Genomic DNA, 20,734 nt, shown 5'->3' on the forward strand with positions numbered 1-20,734 from the left:
AAGCATTCAGTAGCGTGTAATTTTCCTTGGTTAAATTTAGTAAAAATTGAGTGAATTCTTTGTGGACGATAGCAGATATTTAATGTGAAATTATATGTTCATGTAATAGGTAAAATTCATATCAGGATGTGTTCTATTTAATAAATAATAGGTTTCACAATATTTTCAGCTAGAGTTTGAAGAGTTTTGTAAAAGAAGCATACTAAGGATACCTGGCTGGCTCAGTCAGAAGAGCAAGTGACTCTTGATCTCGGGGTTGTGAATTTGAGCCCCATGTTGGGTGTAGCGATTACTAAAAAATACATAAATAAACTTAAAAAACAACAACAAAAAGAAAGATACTAACTAAATAAAGTAATTTTATTAAGAAAAAAAAACATATCATGTTTAACCATTTTGCTGTATATGTTCGAATGAAATAATGTTTTTCATTGATATTGAAGACATATTTTTAAAGCCATTGAAATGTTATTCTAGGTATTTGGTATAACTACCATCAGGGCAGATACTTTCATATATTTTTGACATAAATTAAATATTTACAAGAATGGATTTTCTTGTTAATAATTGTAGTGCCTATACATTTTCTCTTTTAGTTAGACCTTATAAGTCTGAAGAGATAAGTGGTTAAAAAGAAAATGTAGGGAGAGAAAGAGAGAATGAAGTGAGTTGTATAATATTTTTAAGAGAAAATACTTACAATATCGAAAGATGAAAATGATATCCATGAACTATAGTTTTCCATGAACTATAGTTTTGGCCAGATACTTTGAATACTCTAGCAAAGAAGATAATTTTATCTATGAAAGATTTTAAGAAATACTTTTTGCATGAGTATATTGAATTGTTAACATGAAGATTTTAAAGCCATGACTAACATGTTTATTATTTTATGAATTTTTTTAATGTTTATTTATTTTTGAGAGACAGAGGGAGACAGAGTGTGAGCAGGGGAGGGGCAGAGAGAGAGAGAGAGAGAGAGAGAGAGAGAAAGACACAGAATCTGAAGAGGCTCCAGGCTCTGAGCTGTCAGCACAGAGCCCGTCGCAGGGGTCAGACTCACAAGCCATGAGATCATGACCTGAGCCGAAGTTGGACGCTTAACTGACTGAGCCACCCAGGCGCCCCTATGTTTATTTTATAAACTTTAACTCAAAAATTGGTTAAGGGAAGCCTGGGTGGGTCAGTTGGTTAAGTGTCCAACTCTCGATTTCAGCTCAAGTCATGATCTCACGGTTCCTGAGATTGAGCCCTGGGCTCTATGCTGACAGTAGGGACCTGTGTGGAATTCTCTCTCTCCATCTCTCTTTGCCCTTTCCCTGCTTGCACTCTCTGTCTCTGTAAATAAATAAATAAACCTAAAAAAAAAATTGGTTAAAACTTGACATGTGAATTTTGTATGAAAAGTCTCAAAAGTAGGAAGCAGTAAAAATACTAAAAAGTATGCTTCAGTATCATAAAGAATAAACAACTTTAGGGGCGCCTGGGTGGCGCAGTCGGTTAAGCGTCCGACTTCAGCCAGGTCACTATCTCGCGGTGCGTGAGTTCGAGCCCCGCGTCAGGCTCTGGGCTGATGGCTCAGAGCTGGAGCCTGTTTCCGATTCTGTGTCTCCCTCTCTCTCTGCCCCTCCCCCGTTCATGCTCTGTCTCTTTCTGTCCCAAAAATAAATAAACGTTGAAAAAAAAAAAAGAATAAACAACTTTAGAAAACCTTTGCCATGTCTTAGAGACAGTTATTAAAATCAAGGTGAATTCCTAATGTATATTCATAAATTACTGACTTTGGAGAAAATATATCTTGGGAAATATTGTTTAATGATAATTTTTGTCAGGGGCACCTGGCTGGCTTAGTCAGTTAAGTGTCTCACTGTTGATTTCGGCTTAGCTCATGATCTTGTGGTTCATGAGATCAGGCCCCGTATTGAGCTCCCTGCTTGGGATTCTCTGTCTGTCTCTCTCTGCCCCTCCCCTGTTCTCATGTGCGCATTCTCTCTCTTTCTCTCTCTCTCTCTCTCAAAATAAACTTAAAAAAAATAGTTTTTGTCACTATTTTAGAAATTTCTTTTGAAAACCTTTTATTTTCTATTTTTTTAGTGTTTGTTTATTTTTGAGAGTTTGTGCACAAGTGGGGGAGGGGCAGAAAGAGCAGGACAGAGGATCCAAAGCCGGTTCTGCTCTGACAGCAGCCAGTCCAATGCAGGGCTCGGACCCAGGAACCATGAGATTATGACCTGAGCTGAAGTCAGACACAGCCGCAGAGCCACTCAGGTGCCTCTTTTGAAAACCTTTTAACCTCACATAAGTAATTAATCATGAGGCCTCTTTTAAAATTCAGTTCATTTTTTCTTATACAAAAAACCCTGCACATTATTTAAAAATTCGGAAAATGCTAAATGGTATAAAATAAAAATCATAATAATCATTCTGTTTTCATTACCAAATAATAGCCAGCTTACTTCTTTGACATATTTTCTTATAAAGTATTTCCCTGTTCTTTTTGCACCATAGAATGAATTTTTTTAAATTGTGGTAAAATATGCTTAATGTAAAATTTTCCACCCTAACCATTTTTAAGTATAAAAGTTCAGTGGCATTGAATACATTCACCATGTTGTATGTACAATCATCCATCTATAGAACTTATTCCATCTTACAGAACTGAAACTCTGTACCCATTAAACAGCAACTCCCCATTCCTTCTTCTTCCCAGCTCCTGGCAACTATCCTCTTCGTTTCAGTCTCTATGGTTTTGAGTACTCAAAGTACCTCAGTATAACCGGAATCATACAGTGTTTGTCTTTTTGTGACTGACTTATTTCACTTAGCATGATGTTTGCACAGTTCATTTATGTTGTAGCCTTTTCAGAATTTCCTTCGTTTGTAAGGCTGAATAATATTTCATTGTATGTATGTACCACATTTTATTCATTCATTTGTCTGTTGAGGGACCCTTAGGTTGCTTCCATCTCTCAGCTATTGTGAATAATGGTGCTATGCATATGGGTGTACATACATCTCATTGAGACCATGCTTTCAATTCTTTGGGAATTGCTGAAGAAGTGGAATTGCTGGATCATATGGTAATTCTGTTTTTAAATTTTTTGAGGAACTGCCATACTGTTTTCCACAGCAGCTGTACTATTTTACATTCTTGGCAATACTTGCTGGTTTTAATTTTTGATAATAGCCATCCTAATGGGTGGTACCTTCTTGGGGTTTTGATTTACATTTATCTAATGATTAATGATACTGAGCATCTTTTCTTGTGCTTATATGGTATTTGTTTATCTTCCTCGGAGAAATATCTATGTAAGTTTTGCCCATTTTTGAATCAGGTTGGTTTTATGTTTAGTTTTAGGAATTCTCTGTATGTTCTGAATAATAATCCCTTGTCAGATGGGATCTGCAAACAGTTTCTTCCATTTTGTGGATTGGCCTTTTACTCTGTAGACATTGTCTTTTGATGCACAGTTTTTCTTAAATAGTCATAAGGTCCAGTCAGTTTGTCTTTTTTTTTTTTTTTTTTTTTGGTCACCTCTGTCTTGGTGTCATATCTAAGAAATCGTTTCCAAATCCAACATTGTGAAGCTTTTGTTGTATGTTTTCTTCTAGGAGTTTCACTATTTTAGGTTTTACATGTAGTCCTTTGATCCATTCGGAGCTAATTTTTACTTATGGTTTTAGGTGAGTGTTCAACTTCTTTCATTTGTTTGTTGATATCCAGTTTTCCTATTATTATTTATGAAAAGACTTTCCTTTTCCTTCGAATAGTCTTGGCACCTTGTGCAAAAATTATTTGATCATATATGCAAGAGTTTATTTCTGGGCTCTCTGTTGTAGTCCCATCAGTCTGTATATCTGTCTTTATGCCAGTACTGTACTGTTTTGATTACTGTATAGCTTTGTAGTAAGTTTTGAAATCAGGAATTGTGAGTATTCCACCTTTGTTTTTTTTCAAGACTATTTTGGCTACTTGGTTTTCCTTGAGATTCCGTATGAGTTTCAGGATGGATGCTTCTTCAGCCAGAAACTTTGGAATTTTGATATAGATTGCGCTGAACTTATAGATTACTTTGGGTATTATTGACATCTTAACAGCAATAAGCCTTTCAGTCCATGACCACAAGATGTGTTTTCTCTGTGTTTTCTTTAAATTCTTTTAGCAGTGTTTTATAGTTTTTACTGTACGAGTCTTTGACTTACGTGGTCAATTCCTAAGTAATTTACTCTTTTTGTGATGCTGTCATAAGTGGAGTCAATTTGATAATTTTGTTTTCACATAGTTCATTATTAGAGTATGGAAACAATTCTTTTTTATGTGCCGATTTTAAATCCTTCTACTTAGCGAGCATCATACTCAATTGTGAAAGACTGCAAGCTTTTCCTCTAAGATGAGGAATAAGACCAGGATGACACTTTTCTGTTCAACATAGCATTGGAAATTCTAGCCAGAGCAGGTAGACAAGAAAAAGAACAAAAAGGCATCTAACTTGGAAAGGAAAAGTAAAGTTATTTGTTTGCAGATGATGTGATCTTATATACAGAAAATCCTAAATAGTAAAGATGGTTTGTGCCCTCCCGCATATTAAAACTAATAAACAGCAGGATATAAAATCTCTGCTTTCTAATCATAGTTTTAGCTAAGTATGTATTAAAATTGTAGATCCTGCTTTTTTTGCTTGGTATTTGATTCTATACATTTCTGTCACGGGTAGTAGTTGTAACAGTTTTTAATGGCTGCATAATATTTCATTCTAAAATGATCCATTTCCCTAATGTTTGGTATTGTTCCTAATCTTTTTGTGATTATAAGTAACTGATAAATATTATTGTGATAAATATGTAAATCTTTGTTTGCTTCTCTGATTATTTTAAAAATTTAAATTCATAGCAGTAGAATTACTGGTCAGAGGGTATGAACTTGAAAAAAAAGATACAGAAATCTCCTGATACTCTTCACAGATTGTTTAAAAGTTGCACTTACTGCCATAGGCCCCAATGTATGAGGTTTCATCTCACTCCCAATGTCCTGACCCCCCAACTCAACCCTGCATCCACAAACCACTGATTACTTGCTTCAGACCATCTTGTTTTAAAAACCCAAACATTTAAAAAGGATTTTTTACAACTTGAGTGCAGAATTGAATACTTGTAATTTTGTATCGTACTAATTTCATTTTAAAATACTATTTATTATTTTAATTTGCATTTCTTTAATGGATGAATACTTTTTCAGATTTATTAGCAACTTGTATTTTTGTGATTGTGTTTTTTTCAAATATCAGGATTTTGGTGTCTTTCTAATATTATTTGTTCTAAGCTTTCTTATATTATTAGAGATACTATACAACCCTTTTTGTATTTGTTTCATGGTTTGCCTCGGCTATTTTAGCAAGTCTTTTTGATTGTATGTTTATATTTAAAGAAAGTCTATAATGAGATATCTTCCTTAATTTAGATAGTCAGGATGTGTTTTCCTTCTTTTCTTCCTGTTTTCTTTCTTTATTTCAGGAGGTTGTCAAAATTTATAGAATAAGTGCATTGAAATAATAGTGCTTGGTATACTTTAGACATCATTTTAAGTTTCATAGCCTTCTGCAAACACTCCTTTATGTATTTAGTACATGTAACTGGATATATGTTTCTCTACTGTTCATTCAAATGAGCTGATTAAGGATATACTACAAGCAGCAGTTATGAATTCAGAGTTTTTAAATTCAATTTGGTAGAATAAAATGCTATATTCTACAATTTGAGAATATTGAGGGAGACATATGAGATAGCAGTGGAATTAAACAGCCAGAATTGTCTATGTAATTCTCTACAGATTTAATGTTTCTGATTCTGTGTACATGATACTTGATTTCATGTTCTTTTGTACTGAACATATGTTGTATTATCTTCTTTGTAGTTGTTTCACCCCTCGTGTGGTACCTGTTAAATATTATATATTGGTTATATTATCTTTGCCTACTTACGATCTAAGAAATCAGTAGAAACTAGCAATGTACCTGCTGGTTCGTGAAGTCATGACATGACACAAAAAAAAAAAAAACCCTGGTGTCTTATTAGGCCTTTTCCTAAAGTTTATTTAAATTTTTAAAAATTAAAAAAAGTAAAAATTTTAAAATTAAATCAACAAAATATGGGATAGTATGATACCAATTCTCTGGAATTGTCTACTGCATCTTTCCTCTCAGTGTATCAATAGCAAAACATGTATTGGAGTACCCACAGCCTATAAACCTGCTGAAGTGGTGTTCATTTTTTGTTTTGTTTGGCTTGGTCCTCCTTGATCAGGGTACCACCTGAAGGCTATATCTGATGATGAAAAGCCAAAATATTCTTACAGTTTTTAGGTAAGTTACTTAATACATTGTTAAATTTCATTTTTAAAAATAAGGTAAGCTAATTCCTGAAATCAGCATTTATCTGCACCAGGGAATAGAAGTGTTGGCATTCATACTTTGAAATCAGCGAATACCATCCTAACTGGATTAGGGCCCTGGGCTCCATCTCCCTTAGGAAAACCTTCTGTGGTGAGTGGGGGCTATCGCACCTAACCCAGCTGGGCTGTAACACGGCGTGCATTTCTAAGGGGCAGAGTTTTCTACTACCTTTTCTTCTGGCTCAGCCTTCCAGATCACCCCAACCAGAATTAATCTCACCATCCTGTGTTCCTGTAGAACTTTGTTTGTACCTCTGTATTTAACAGCTAGCACTTCTGCTTTGTATTATACCTATTTGTTTGCATTCTGTCTTTCCCTACTAGATTTTAAGTTCTTTGAGGACAGGAATCATGTCTTAGTCATCTGTGAATCATTCCTAGACATCTAGCACAGTGCCTTATCCATCTTAGTAAGTGCTCATTTTAAAGTGATGACTCTTATTCTACCCCAGCTAGTGAAAAAGAATTTTACTGGGATTTGTAGCAAGTTTTCTGGCTAGTACTTTGTACTCAGATAAAAATTGACAGGAAAGCATAATCAGCCAGTTGTGGCAAAAAATATGCAACTAACCAATTTTAAAACATGGCAAGTAGTCAAAGACAAATAATAAAAATGTTTATAATAGATACCCTCTATTCTAATCAAATACAAGTATGAGATTTTAAATTGTTATGGAGGAGAGGAGGTGATGTAAAATTACACCAAATAGGTTATTTTCAAGATGTAGAGGGGAAAGAACTTATATTACTTGCTTGGTGAAAGTACTTTTCAGTTGTTTTCTGTTCTGAAAGAAACCCTCTCAACATAGAATTAACTGCTCTTTGGGACAAAATACCATTATATCTGGCTGTTACATTGCCAAACTTGTTTTTAGATTAGGACCATCAACCAAAGTTTACTGAAATGTGAAGCTATGCCATACTCCAACTATGAATTGAACTTTGAAATAAATTAATTTAAAGAATATTTGCATATTGATAATTGAGTTTCCAGATTTAGAATGAGTAGTTTTACAGTTCTTTGTGCTTTGGTAAATGATGAAATGGTAATAAAGACCTTATACCTTCACGATTATTATTTCTCTGCAAGGTAAAGCACTTTATGAGATCAAATTAAGTGTAGTAAAGTATCACATTTTTTAAATAATAAAAGCTAATGCTGAGAAAGACTGCAGTGAATAAGCACGCTTACCTTTTCTTGTGGGTCACAAATGACATTATTTTGGGAAAAGTATATTGTAAGAACCATAAGGAAGTTCATACTCTTGATTCATTAATTCTACTCTTAGGAAATTATTCTAACAAAAAAATTTTTTTTAAGTAAAAATTATAGATGTGCTTGGGATGGCTCAGTCAGTTAAGTATCCAACTCTTGATTTTGGCTCAGGTCGTCATGATCTTCCAGTTCGTGAGATCAAGCTCCAGGTTGGGCTCTGCACTGACAGCATAGGGACCTGCTTGGGATTTTTCTCTCTCCCTCTGTCTACCTCTGCCCTTCCCTGCTTGTGCGTGTACACACACGTGCTCTCTTTCTCTCTCATCTCTCTCCCTCTCTCTCTCTCTCTCCTCTCTCACACAAAAAGAATAAACTTAAAAAGTAAAAATTAGGGGCGCCTGGGTGGCGCAGTCCGGTTAAGTGTCCAACTTCAGCCAGGTCACGATCTCGCGGTCCGTGAGTTTGAGGCCCACGTCGAGGCTCTGGCTGATGGCTCGGAGCCTGGAGCCTGTTTCCGATTCTGTGTCTCCCTCTCTCTCTGCCCCTCCCACCGTTCATAGCTCTGTCTCTTTCTGTCCCAAAAATTAAAAAAAAAAAGAAAAGTTGGAAAAATAGTAAAAATTATATTCAATTCAGTTAATGTTTACCACTTTATGTGAGCCAGATAGGGTGCTAGGCCTGCACATACAAAACTGAAAGCCAGAATGGTTACATGCAGAAAGATGTTCATTGTAGTCCTATGAAAAAAGGAGACAACTTCAGTGCCCAAAATTAGTGAATATTTTGAAATTAATCAAATATTATGCAGCGTTTAAAAAATTAGAATTATGAATACTTCAGAGAAGTGTGGACAAATAACATTCAAGTAAAAACATCTTGATATATAGCAGTGTCCAAAATCACTTATAAAATAATATAAAGTATTTAAAATAATTGTTTGAAAGAGTGGGATTATGTCTGACCCTAATTTGTCTTTTCAATAGAAATAGCTATTATTTCCCAAGAAATTGGAAATTTCATATAATGACTTTATCATATATGTTTTATTGTGGAAATGATTTTCTTCAAATGAAGTCTTTCAGTAGATTTGTTTTAGTCTTCTGTTAATATACTTTGACATTTGCTTTTTAAATTTTGTTAATATAGGAGTGCCTGGGTGGCTCAGTACGTTGAGCGTCCGACTTCGGCTCAGGTCATGATCTTGTGGTCTGTGAATTGAGCCCCGCGTTGGGCTCTGTGCTGACAGCTCAGAGCCTGGAGCCTGCTTTGGATTCTGTGTCTCCCTCTCTCTCTCTGCCCACTCCCGAACTCATGCTCTGTCTGTCTGTCTCTCTTCAGTCTCTCTCTCTCTCTCATCTCTCTCCTGTCAAAAAATAAACATTAAAAAATAAATAAATTTTGTTAATATAGCATTTTAATATTTTTCCTTTATTAGTACAAAGAATTAAAACTTATCTATAAAAATAACAGTTTCAACAATGACAAAATATAATGAAGCTTATTTAAGGTTTGTTTTGAACTCTAGGCTGAATACTGCTTACTCATAGATTTACATGGCTTGATGTAACTTTAGAGATCTTACTAGTCATAGATATTAGAGAATGTAGTTGCTGAAAAGAGAAACCTTAGTAGTCCTCTTAGGAAGGCAGTGTAATATACTAAGAATGCAAGTCTTCATGTTGCATTTCCTCGTTCAAATTCCTACTGTGCCATTTGTGGTTAATAACAGGATGAATTGGGCTCCTGGGTGGCTGAGTCAGTTAAGCGTCCACACCCTTGGTATCAGCTCAGGTCATGATCTCACGATTTGTGGGTTTGAGCTCCATGTCGGGCTCTGCTAATGGTGTGGAGGCCTGCTTGGGATTCTCTCTCTCTGTCTCTCTCTCTCTGTCTCTCTCTCTCTCTCTGTCTCTCTCTCTCTGTCTCTCTTTCTCTGCCTTCCCCTGCTCATGTTCACTCTCTCAAAATAAATAAGTAAACATATATATATACACACACACACATATATACATACACATACGTATATACACACACATTTGTATATATCAGGATGATCTTGAGTTATTTATTCTGTCTTCACATGTATTCATAATAATAGCACCTACTATATAACATTGTTGTGAAGGTTAAGCAACAAAATATATAAATAAAAGCCTTAGTATAGCACTACAGTGGAGTTTTGTCACTGTACAGCTTTAGGGGAATCCCCAGAAAACCACCTTCTCTTACACCAATTGTAAGTTTGAGGGTTTCCCTGTCCCACTCTCAGGGTTGATAGTTCACTAGAAGGACTCCTAGAACTCAATGAAAACTGTGATACTAGTGCCTACAGTTTATTGCAGAGAAAGGATGAAGATTAAAACCCACCAGTAGAAGAGATGCATAGGCCACAGGGAATAGGAGGGGTTCACAACAGGGGGGTTATGAAGTCACAGAGAGTATTATGTCCTGCCAGCCACAATGTGCAACAATATTCTGACTTTTGCCAACCAGAGAAGCCCACCCATGCTTTTGCTGTTCACAGTTCTTAATGGAGCTTAGTTTATATACTGTCTGCATACCTGAGCTTTAGTTTCTATTTTTTCCTGGACATTGGATTGATATCTATAGTTACAAACTTCCTCTGGAAGTGGAGCTGATGATACTGAAATGCCCAAAGGGCCTATCAGAAATCACATTGTTAGACTGTTTAGTAGGCAAACCAAGACTCTTACCAAGCGGGACATTCCAGGTGGCTAGAGATCACCTCTCAGTAGCTGACATCTAGGCCAGATCTCTTTGTGGGAAGGGATGCTTCTTCACCGTACAGGCTAGTCTTTGGCCTGTGCTCTCTTACAGCAAAACAATCATATTTGTCTGGATATCTATTCTTATAAATATACTTATAAATAGCATTTATGTGATGGTCATAGCACTAGCAACATTATGAATATGCTCAACATTTGGAGGAGCTAGTGTGGAGTAGGGATAGATAGAAATAATAGTTGATCTGACTTATAAAGCCATTTCATACATTTTCATATTCTTGTACTAACTTACCCATTTACTTCTGTGATTTACTGCTGTTTGTAACTTACGATAAATTTATAACTTGATAAACTTATTTAGCATAGAAATTAGCTGATGGCCAGCTAGATGTAGTTTTTCCTCAGGCCATTCTTTTTCTATCAGCATTGTATCCTGAGAAGGCTTTTACTCAATCTCCTGATACATACAATTATCATCAGTATTATTTTTAGTTTCATTAGAGAATGATTTTTCAGTTTCATTACAGAATAAATTGCAGAGAAATTTGTCTCCTCAACAAAATTGACTCTTGCCCATATACCATTGTCTTAGTTACAGTTGGCCCTTATTCCATTATTTCTGGGTCCCAAGTCAGATTGGAACAAAGCCAGTTCACTCTGTCTCAGTTCACAAGCTTGTACTAAGACTGGTTTTGACTGTGTGTTGTATATTAGTAGGGCCCACCTCTCATACGGGGAGGATTCAAGTAGTGTTCAGAATAATTCCTGCCCCTGTTAGGTTATACGAAGGGTGTGCCTTATTTTGGTCGGTCATGGGGGCAAGGGCAGTCATAGTACATTATGTGTATTACAAGTACCCCAGAAGAACTTCCATAGGTTTGGAGGTCCATAAGATCCTCTTAGGTGTGCCCTTTGAGCCTTAGCAGCTAAGATGGAGGGCCATTGTCCCATGGCTACTTTAGCCCGCATCTGTATTAAATCATTCCAGGGGCCCTTTTAGGTCAGAGTACACAGTTCTTTCCCAATGTTCATTCCTAGCCTTATTTGCTGAGTCTGCCTGAACCATTTCACTACAACCGCATTATCTTCATAGACTGATTCTCCTCCCTTGCTTTCGTCTTAGAAGAGAACTCCTCCTAATCTGCCTTATTCTAGTTAGTAGGTCTTTATCTTCTGAGTGCCACTCCTCATTAAAAGCAAATTTATCTTGTCCTACAATGCCTAGATCAGTAGCAATACCTTCTAAAGTCCTTTTCTGTTTTGTGTGCCTGTGTTGTTTAATTTACCATGCATTTCATTTACCAATGGAGTAGTTAGGATACATTTTTTTTTACTCTAAAATGGTTGAGGTCCCCCATACTAGGATTAGAGAGTGGTAATCACACCCTAGATGTAAATTAGAGTGTGCCATAAAGCCTCCCATAGGCCTTCTTCTTCCTTGTCTCAAGATGGAGGTGTTTCCCAGGGTTTGTCAGACCACCATGTGATTCTTTATTGCTTTAATCTCATGAGAAAACCCATTGTTGTTTGTTTGTTTGTTTATTTATTTTTTGTATTCCGTGTAATAGCTTTCCACCGACAAAAACGATATGTGTTTGTGCATAGTTATACTATAACATGTTGGATATGCCACTGCTATGTTTTCTCCGTATATAAACAGAGAACTTCTTTAGCATTTAATCAAGTTATTTTGTGGTCAGTTTTGTCAGACATTGTATACCACATAATCCCATAGCCCATAGGACCAGTACCCAGAGATTCTATTCCAATGGTATCCTTTATAATTGATGTAGCCTGAAAAGTAAGAGCCAAATGATACTGGCACTTAAGAGTCCTGTTCACAGAGCTATTGTACAAAGAATTTGTCTAACTTCTTTTCTATACTTTTTGAAATTAACTTGTGTGGTTTAGAGCATTCTCATTGGTTCACACTTAACCAGCTGCCCTTAAAATGGCTTTATATGCCATCTGTTTTATAGTACTAAGTAGGAGAAACCTTCCCCAGACATAATAAATAATTTTTGTAATACTTTCAGGTAAAGGAGATCAACCACTTTACGTAAAGTCTGTTCAGACACTCCAGTTTTCATCTAAACTTTTACCTTAATCCTATCAACCTTTATATTTCTGTATCCCCTTAATCTAACTGTAGCCTCCATTAGATTATATCCTTAGTGCTTGGGGCTCCCATAGCAAGAAGTCCCAGAATCATCTTTTTTTTGGTCTTGTTTTACTTACTTAATGTGCCTCTGATCTTTGGATCCCAGCTGAGGCTTAGCCAGGGGTCTCAGGCATTCTTATCTCTAATCTTGATTAGATTGTAGAAACATCAGCTCAGGAAATTTGAAGTTAAGTTTCGTATAGTCATCTTCCCCCTTTCTGGTTTTTAAGACTTTTCCAAACTTAGAGTGAATAAAGTAGATCTGTTTAGCTCTTGTTAATGTTGGGGAGACTATCAGGGCCTCCTCTCCTAAACTCTGAGAGTGCTGCAATAAGATCTTTGTTTTTGACTGTCCTCAATGTCTGCTTCAGTCATCTCATTTCTTTAAGATGATTTAAAGATTTTCACTCAGCCAGGATGAGTCTCTTGACTCTTCTCTTTCCCTGTTCTCCTACAAATTTTTATTATCTGTTATTTCAGCATAAACTTTCCTCTGCAGAAATGGATCTGTGGCTAGTGGTTATAGCTGGATCTGGCCAAAACCCAGGCTTGGTTCAGCATCAGGATCTTCCCCAACACTCTCCCTTACTTTCTCTTAGCTATTAAATATAGCAATAATTAAGAGATTGTATAGTTAGCTCATTTTTAAAATTTTGCATTTTTTTAATGTATCTAGTGAGCTAACTCCTTAGGAGTTAGATCCACCATCTCTAAATTCCGTTGGTAAATTTCACCTCTGGTAACTGATCACAGTAGAGTTGTAGTTTCATACCATGCATTGGCCCTGTGGCCACCCAGAAATAAAAGGTTTGTCATTTCCTACCTTCTCATTCTTTTTCTTCCAAACCACACAGTTCAGCAGGTTAGCATCTGTCCTTGCTGATACCAACTGCAGTGAATTTAGCAATCTGTACAATTTGAGAAACCACCTCCACAAGACTGCCCTCACTTCTGACACCATTGCAAGTTCAAGGGTTTCCCAAAACTACCTTCAGGTTTGATAATTTGCTAGAAAAACTCACAGAGCTGACTGAAAATTGCTATGCTCACACCCACAGTTTGTTACAGACAAGGAATACAAATTTAAATCTGTCAAGAGAAGAGTCCTAGGGTACAAAGTCCAGTAGGAGTTCAAACATAAAGCTCCGGGTTCATCTCCTATTGAGTCATCGACAGTATTCCCTTTTTTTAGCCACAGTGTGTGGCACCATGCAGAATAATGCCAACCAGGAAGGCTCAAATCAAGCCTTTTGTGTTCATTGTTTTTATTGGGGCTTGATCACATACTGTCCACATGACTGACCTTTAGTCTTCAGCCCCTCCCGGGTCAGTCTAATACCTTTAGTTATCACTTCTCTGGAGGTCACAGCTGATACCGTGTATCCCAGAGCTCCCATCACATATCAGATTGTTAGACTGTCCAGTGGCCAAAGCCTCTAGACAGATAGTCATGCCTATTAAGCAAGACATTCCAGATGCATAGAGGTCCCCTCCCAGTAGCCCAGGGTAGAGGCCAGACTCCTCTTTCGATCAGGTTAATTCTTTACCATACAAGCATATATCATATGTAAAACACTTTATAAAAGTCTCTTGTTATGGTGTTATCATTAGTCAGTTTAATGTCCTCTATTTCCCAGCAAGAAAAAAAAGTGCGGGGGGGGGGTGTTAGAGTAATTATGTAGTTGATTTGTTTACATTTATTTTCAATTTAACTAGCACAATGGAAATGGAACCCCAAACTCCTATCTCCAAGATAATGCTTTTTTTGTGTGTGTAGTAGAACATACATCCTGCTAATTATTGAATCTTACTGAGGAAAATCATGGGAAGAGCATTTATATTTTTCAAAAATTAGGCTAATTTTGGGAAAACTCTCAGAAAACAACCTAATACTCGTACTTTATTTCTGATCACGTAATTTAAAGTTTTGCAGATATAACCAAGACTAAACTGAAAGAAAACTTTGGTCAGGAAGTCCAGAGAGTAAGGAGAGAGACAGACATGGGTAGAAAATGAACCAATCAGTGATACAATCAAAGTTTATAAAAAATGGGAGAAGTGGGAAAGCTCTCTAGCTTGGCAAGGGAGCTAAGGAAAAGCTACACAGAGGAGAGTGATCCTTGATGTGACTTTATATGCTGAATTGATTATTTTCTGACTAGAAAAGGGTAGAAGCCGTTTTATGGGGAAACAGGTCCTGATTGAAAAATTCCAGGGATTTTTGCCAATTTGGAACATAGATTATGATGGAATGGCAGAAGATGAAGTAAAGAAGAACGAGCAGAGACTAGATCATAAATGGTCTTGCGTTACAATGAAGATTTTGGACATTTCCTGCTGTACAGAATGTACAGTCACCGAGTCACAACATGTAGGTTAAACAGTCACTTTTGTATTTTAGATAGATTATTATAGCAAGAGAGTGAAGTGATGGGAAAGAGACTAGGACTTTGTCATTTATCCCTTTGTTTAAAAAATCTAAGTGAGACTTGGATAAATGTACCTGGTGGAATATATGTTTATCTTCATTCCTCCAAAATTTCACAAAAATAACAACAAAAAATAGAAGAGGACAAAGAGAACAGGAGACGACAGTAACAAGGTATTAATAACGTTTTAGAATATACAGTGGATGAGAAGCAGTGACCCACTTAGCAAGATTCAGGAGAACTGAAACATAAATGTCAGTAGAGAATGCTATCAGATCACAGAAAGTTGCAAAAATTGGAGCACCATATGCTTTGCACAGTAGAAGTAATGGATGGGGCTGAAAATGGAGGGATTAATTGAAAGGTGGTAAGAACAGAAGTAGCCTCTCTCAGGACCTTCCCCACACTCCCATCCAGGCAGCCAACCCTTCTCACTGTATGGGAAATGGGGGTGGGAGGGTACATTATCAAGAATCTGAGCACTAGAGGTTTTGGCTTCAAGGACATTTGCATCAGTATTTCTGGTGTGACACGAGAGGACTACATTAAAATCCTTTTACTAAGTGGTGCATCTTTTCCTTCAGCCCTTTTTCCTACATTCTGCATTTTGAACATTGTTAGCCCCTAGGGAAATGAATAGAGGATTGACTTCTTAGGGAAAGTGAAGGTCCCCAGAGAAAAAAAGCGACAAATACTATTAAGGATCCTCCAACAGAATGGTCATATTTCCACCCATTCAGTCTATGGTGAGACACACCAGAAATCCCACTAAAATTGCAGCAAACCTGCAGTGATTCTCACTAACCCAAGGTCACTCACAAAGCCTTTTCTGTACGTTTTTAGTGCCTCATGCTTAAATGGATAGTCAAGGCTCACCTTGACCAAGGCTCACATCATAGTTTTAAAATAGTATATAAATAATAGATATTAACCTAATGAGATTTATAGTTAACTTTTTGCCTGAATGCGGGCAACAATTATGCACTTAAATGTATTCAGTACAGGCACAGGATCTGATACTGTTATGGAGTAACAATGAATGAATGAATGAATGAATGAATACTTTAGTGTGGTTATGAATTGAAAGGATTTTCTTGTTTTAAATGTTAAACATGTTCTTTCAAACTAGTAATGTTAATATATCAGTATTTCTAAAATCACATGAAAAAAGAAGTGAACTCTAGTATTCCAAGTATCCTTAAATTTTTTTCCAGAATTGAGTATCTTTGACAGACCTAAAATTTTTTTTTAAGTTTATTTATTTTGAGAGAGACACAGAGTGAGTGGAGGAGGAGCAGAGAGTGAGGGAGACAGAGAAAATCCGAAGCAAGCTCCTTGCTGCCAGCGCAAAGCCCGATGCAAGGGCTCGAACTCCTGAAACTTTGAGATCAGGACCTGAGCTGAAACCAAGAGTCAGACGCTTAACCGACTGAGCCACCCAGTCACCCCAGATCTAAGTTTTTTCTAATCCACAATTTGGATTTTGCTTTCCATGTTTGTTGAGTGGGATCAAATTGAGGAGCAGGATATGTTTACTGAGTCATAAATATAAGACATGCCATAAATGAAATTAGGAAGGAGCCAGCAAAGCAATTATATATCAAACCCCAGAGGCATTTCTTCTTTTATCTGTTAATTTGTTGCTCCTAACTTCAGTATGCCAAGTTCTAGGTATACAAGTACCAAGTAATAATGTTTCTTTCTTTTTTTTTTAAATTTTTTTTTTTTTTCAGCGTTTATTTATTTTTGGGACAGAGAGAGACAGAGCATGAACGGGGGAGGGGCAGAGAGAGAGGGAGACACAGAATCGGAAACAGGCTCCAGGCTCTGAGCCATCAGCCCAGAGCCCGACGCGGGGCTCGAACTCCCGGACCGCGAGATCGTGACCTGGCTGAAGTCGGACGCTTAACCGACTGCGCCACCCAGGTGCCCCAATAATGTTTCTTTCTTGAGACATTTAAAAAACTTATTTAATATTAAAATCAGAAAGGTTACATAAAAAGAAACAAAAATAATTATAATTTTAAGGCAGTAGCTACTGTTAATGTTTGAAACAGTTTAATATTTAAAATCATCAAAGCAATTTAAAAGTATTTAAAAGAAATGATTTTTTTATACAGATGTGGATTTTTTCCATTTTAAAATCTTATTTTTATGGAGACTTAAATTGGGGGGAAGTTACATATTACTGAATTTGCACAGTTTTTTTCTTTCTGCTTTTTTCCTCCTTTTCTAACCCTAATCCATGATCTGTCTTACATTTTTTCTGTGTTTTATTTATTTTTTAATTGTTTTTAATGTTTATTTATTTACTTTGAGGGGGGAGGGCAGAGAGAGAGGGAGACAAAGAATCCCAAGCAAGATCTACACCCTCATGCAGTGCCAGATGTGGGGCTTAAACTCACAAACTGAGATCATGACCTGAGCTGAGATAGAGTCAGATGCTTAACCAGTTGAGCCACCCAGGCACCCCTTTGTGTTTTAAATTGTTGTCACATTTTATTGTTTAAACCAAAAATGGCAGTTAGTTGCAGTTAACTAGAATTTATTTTTCAGAATGGTTAATTTTTCTCAGTAAGGGTATTCATGATGTGGTAGGGCTTTTTGTTCTTGCCATTTTCTTTTTTTTTTTTATTTTTTTTTTATTTTTTTTTTAATTTTTTTTTATTTTTTTTATTTATTTATTTATTTTTTTATTTTTTTTTTATTTTTTTTTTATTTTATTTTATTTTTTTTTAATTTTTTTTCAACGTTTATTTATTTTTTTGGAACAGAGAGAGACAGAGCATGAACGGGGGAGGGGCAGAGAGAGAGGGAGACACAGAATCGGAAACAGGCTCCAGGCTCTGAGCCATCAGCCCAGAGCCCGACGCGGGGCTCGAACTCACGGACCGCGAGATCGTGACCTGGCTGAAGTCGGACGCTTAACCGACTGCGCCACCCAGGCGCCCCTGTTCTTGCCATTTTCTTAAGCCACAGTGAATTATTCTTCTCAGGATATAATTTGTGAAAAATATCTATACACTGAAATTATTTTGGAATCATTTACTTGATTATTTGACCTTTCCATTTCTTATATCTATTAATTATTTCTTATATCTGTTAATCTTTTTTGTTATACTTGTTATACTTGCTATGGATTTTCATTTTGTTGCTATTATAATTTGAAGCAGCCAAAAGCAGCTAGCCATGTAAAATAAAGATGGGAGAGTGTTGATTCCATTTTCTTCCTGTCTTTCAGAAATGTAGTTGTCATGTCTACCATTTGTTCTAATTTGAAAAAAAAAATTAGCTTTTAATTTTAATTTATAAATGGTTACAAATAACTTAAAATGCAGTAACATCATATATGTGTTGCATGATAATTTCATTTATTACATATTCTTTGCCATTTACTGTGTGCTAAGTAAGGATTATGTGAGTACTGTGATCCTTGGTTTGGACACGGTTATTTAACTGCACTTGTGAAAAGTTCTATGAAAATTAAATACAGATTGGGTCACCTGGTTGGCTCGGTCGGTGGAACATGCAATTCTTGATCTTGGGGTTATGAGTTCGAGCCCCACAACTGGGCATAAATCTTACCTGAAATAGATAGGTAAACATCTCTTCTGTTACTGTTTTGAAGTATTTATATTTACCTTCTGAAAACATTATTTGTATTAAGTTTTTATTATTTCATTACATATACTAGTACCAATAATATAACATTATTTCAATTTTTGAAGTCTTAATTTCCAGGCATTTTTTTTCAGTGTTTTGTATCTTTTATTTGAGGTAGATACTTTTATTATCCTTGTTTTGCAGATGAGTAAACTGAGACATGTAGTTATGTAACTTACTGAGGACAGAAGCAACTATGTATTAGAAAGTGGGGGAAGGGAGAGAGAATCCCAAGCAGGTTCAGCACTGTCAGCACAGAGCCTGACACAGGGCTCAAACTCAAGAACCGTGAGATCGTGACCTGAGCTGAACCAAGAGTTGGACACTTAACCAACTAAGTCACCCAGGCGCCACTGGAAGGTTTAAATAATTGTGAGTTACATAAGGTTAAAAGTGATAATTTTCTCTTATTCTCATCTATGTGTTTCTCATAGATATCTGCCGTTAACCAGTTGTTACGTGTTCTTTTAGATTTTCCTACCCCGCTTTTCTTCCTCTTTTTTTGGTAAACATGTAAATTTTTTCAAAAAATCTTTTAAAACTAAATGGAAAACTTATTATTCATGTACTACTTTATGAATTAAATGTGATTTTGAATATCTTAAGGTGATAAAGTTGAAGTGGATGTATGAAGCATGAAAGAACCTGTCAAACCATTGTAATATCTTCTAAACTGGGTAAATTCAAAGATGATTATGCTAATCTTGGGCTCAACTACAGATTTCTAGGAATGTAATTATTAGCAAGGTTTTTTCTGTTCTTCAGGGAAGGTTTAGAGGTAAAACATATCAAAGTAATTCACTTTCAGAGTGAAAAAGGAAGCTCTCACCTTTTCTGGTGAAGAAATAATTACAGATTTGGAAATATTTTTATCATTGGAAATGGTTCTGTCTCCCACTTTTTAGTGAGTAAAGCCAGTAAATCTCTGGTATTCTGACATATGTCGTGTTTGCAGACAAATGTTGTCTTCTGTTTTGTAATCTGTGAAGTGTAGTGGTAAGGAATATGTATGTAGTGGTGGTATGTGTGGGTTTGGATAAAATCTTCTGCAACCCTTTTGTTATGATATAGCACTGCTATGCACTATAATATAGATTGTGTAAATCTGATACTATTATAATTTTAAATGTGAGATAAATGGTTTTTAAGCTTAGTTTTTTTTTCTTATTGAAGTGCAAGGAGTCCTCATTTAAATATAGTGTATTTAAAGAACATATGAGTAATTTTGGAGTACCAGATGAGTTTTATTTTAGAAAATAGTGATGCATGTAGCCTATTTCTGCTAAATTATGGTTTTATTGGGCTTTAAATGAGCTAGTCTTGAAACTTCATCATCGTGTGGTCCAAATAAAGCTGGGTCTGCTTGCCTCTTAATGTGGTACCCATATCATTATTTAAATATGAGCATATACTATCTTTTTTAAAGAAGTTACTGGAGAAGATAGGACAGAATGTGGGACAAAACTACCAGGTCTTTGCATATCTTTGTCTCCAACTGAGAGCTACTCTCACACAGCTGTTCCTCAAAAAATCGTTTTTACCTTTTCTTACACCTTTGATCTTTTTTACCTTTTCCACAAAGTGCAGGAATCTTTCTTTTTGCGGAGTAGCTCTATGCACTTTCTTATGTAAATCAATTTAAGCTTCATTTCAAGGTTTTTGTAAAAGGTATGATGAGGGCAATAGCGATTCTTATGGCAATGGAACAAATTCCACATCATGGTTGTGGTGGTGGTTACATGAATATACACTAAGGATACAGTCGAATAGATTGTGTGCACATGTGCACACACATATACACACGGCTATGAGTGCATGTAAAACTGGTGAAATGGGATTTGTAGTTTGTACCGCTATCAATTTCCTGGTTTTGACATTGTCCCATAGCTATACTAATGCAACTGTTAGGGGAAGCTAAGTAACTATGTACTTTTTTTCCTTTTTTGCAATTTCCTGTGAATCTATGATTATTTCAAAATAAAAGGAAAAAGTAAGTAGATCAACTGGATGACAACACGTGAGAAAAATCAAAAACACTTGCTTTTTAATTTGTTTTTTAAGTAAGATCTG

General features: G+C 36.1%; 1 protein-coding gene across 3 annotated transcripts in view; it reads left to right on the forward strand.

Annotated features, from left to right (window-relative positions):
- The window catches only part of JMJD1C (jumonji domain containing 1C), a 264,444-nt gene that overhangs the window by 65,317 nt on the left and 178,393 nt on the right, over positions 1-20,734 (forward strand). The gene's annotated exons all lie outside the window — the stretch shown is intronic.

This window comes from Lynx canadensis, chromosome D2, assembly GCF_007474595.2.
Source record: "Lynx canadensis isolate LIC74 chromosome D2, mLynCan4.pri.v2, whole genome shotgun sequence".
Classification (NCBI taxonomy): domain Eukaryota; kingdom Metazoa; phylum Chordata; class Mammalia; order Carnivora; family Felidae; genus Lynx; species Lynx canadensis.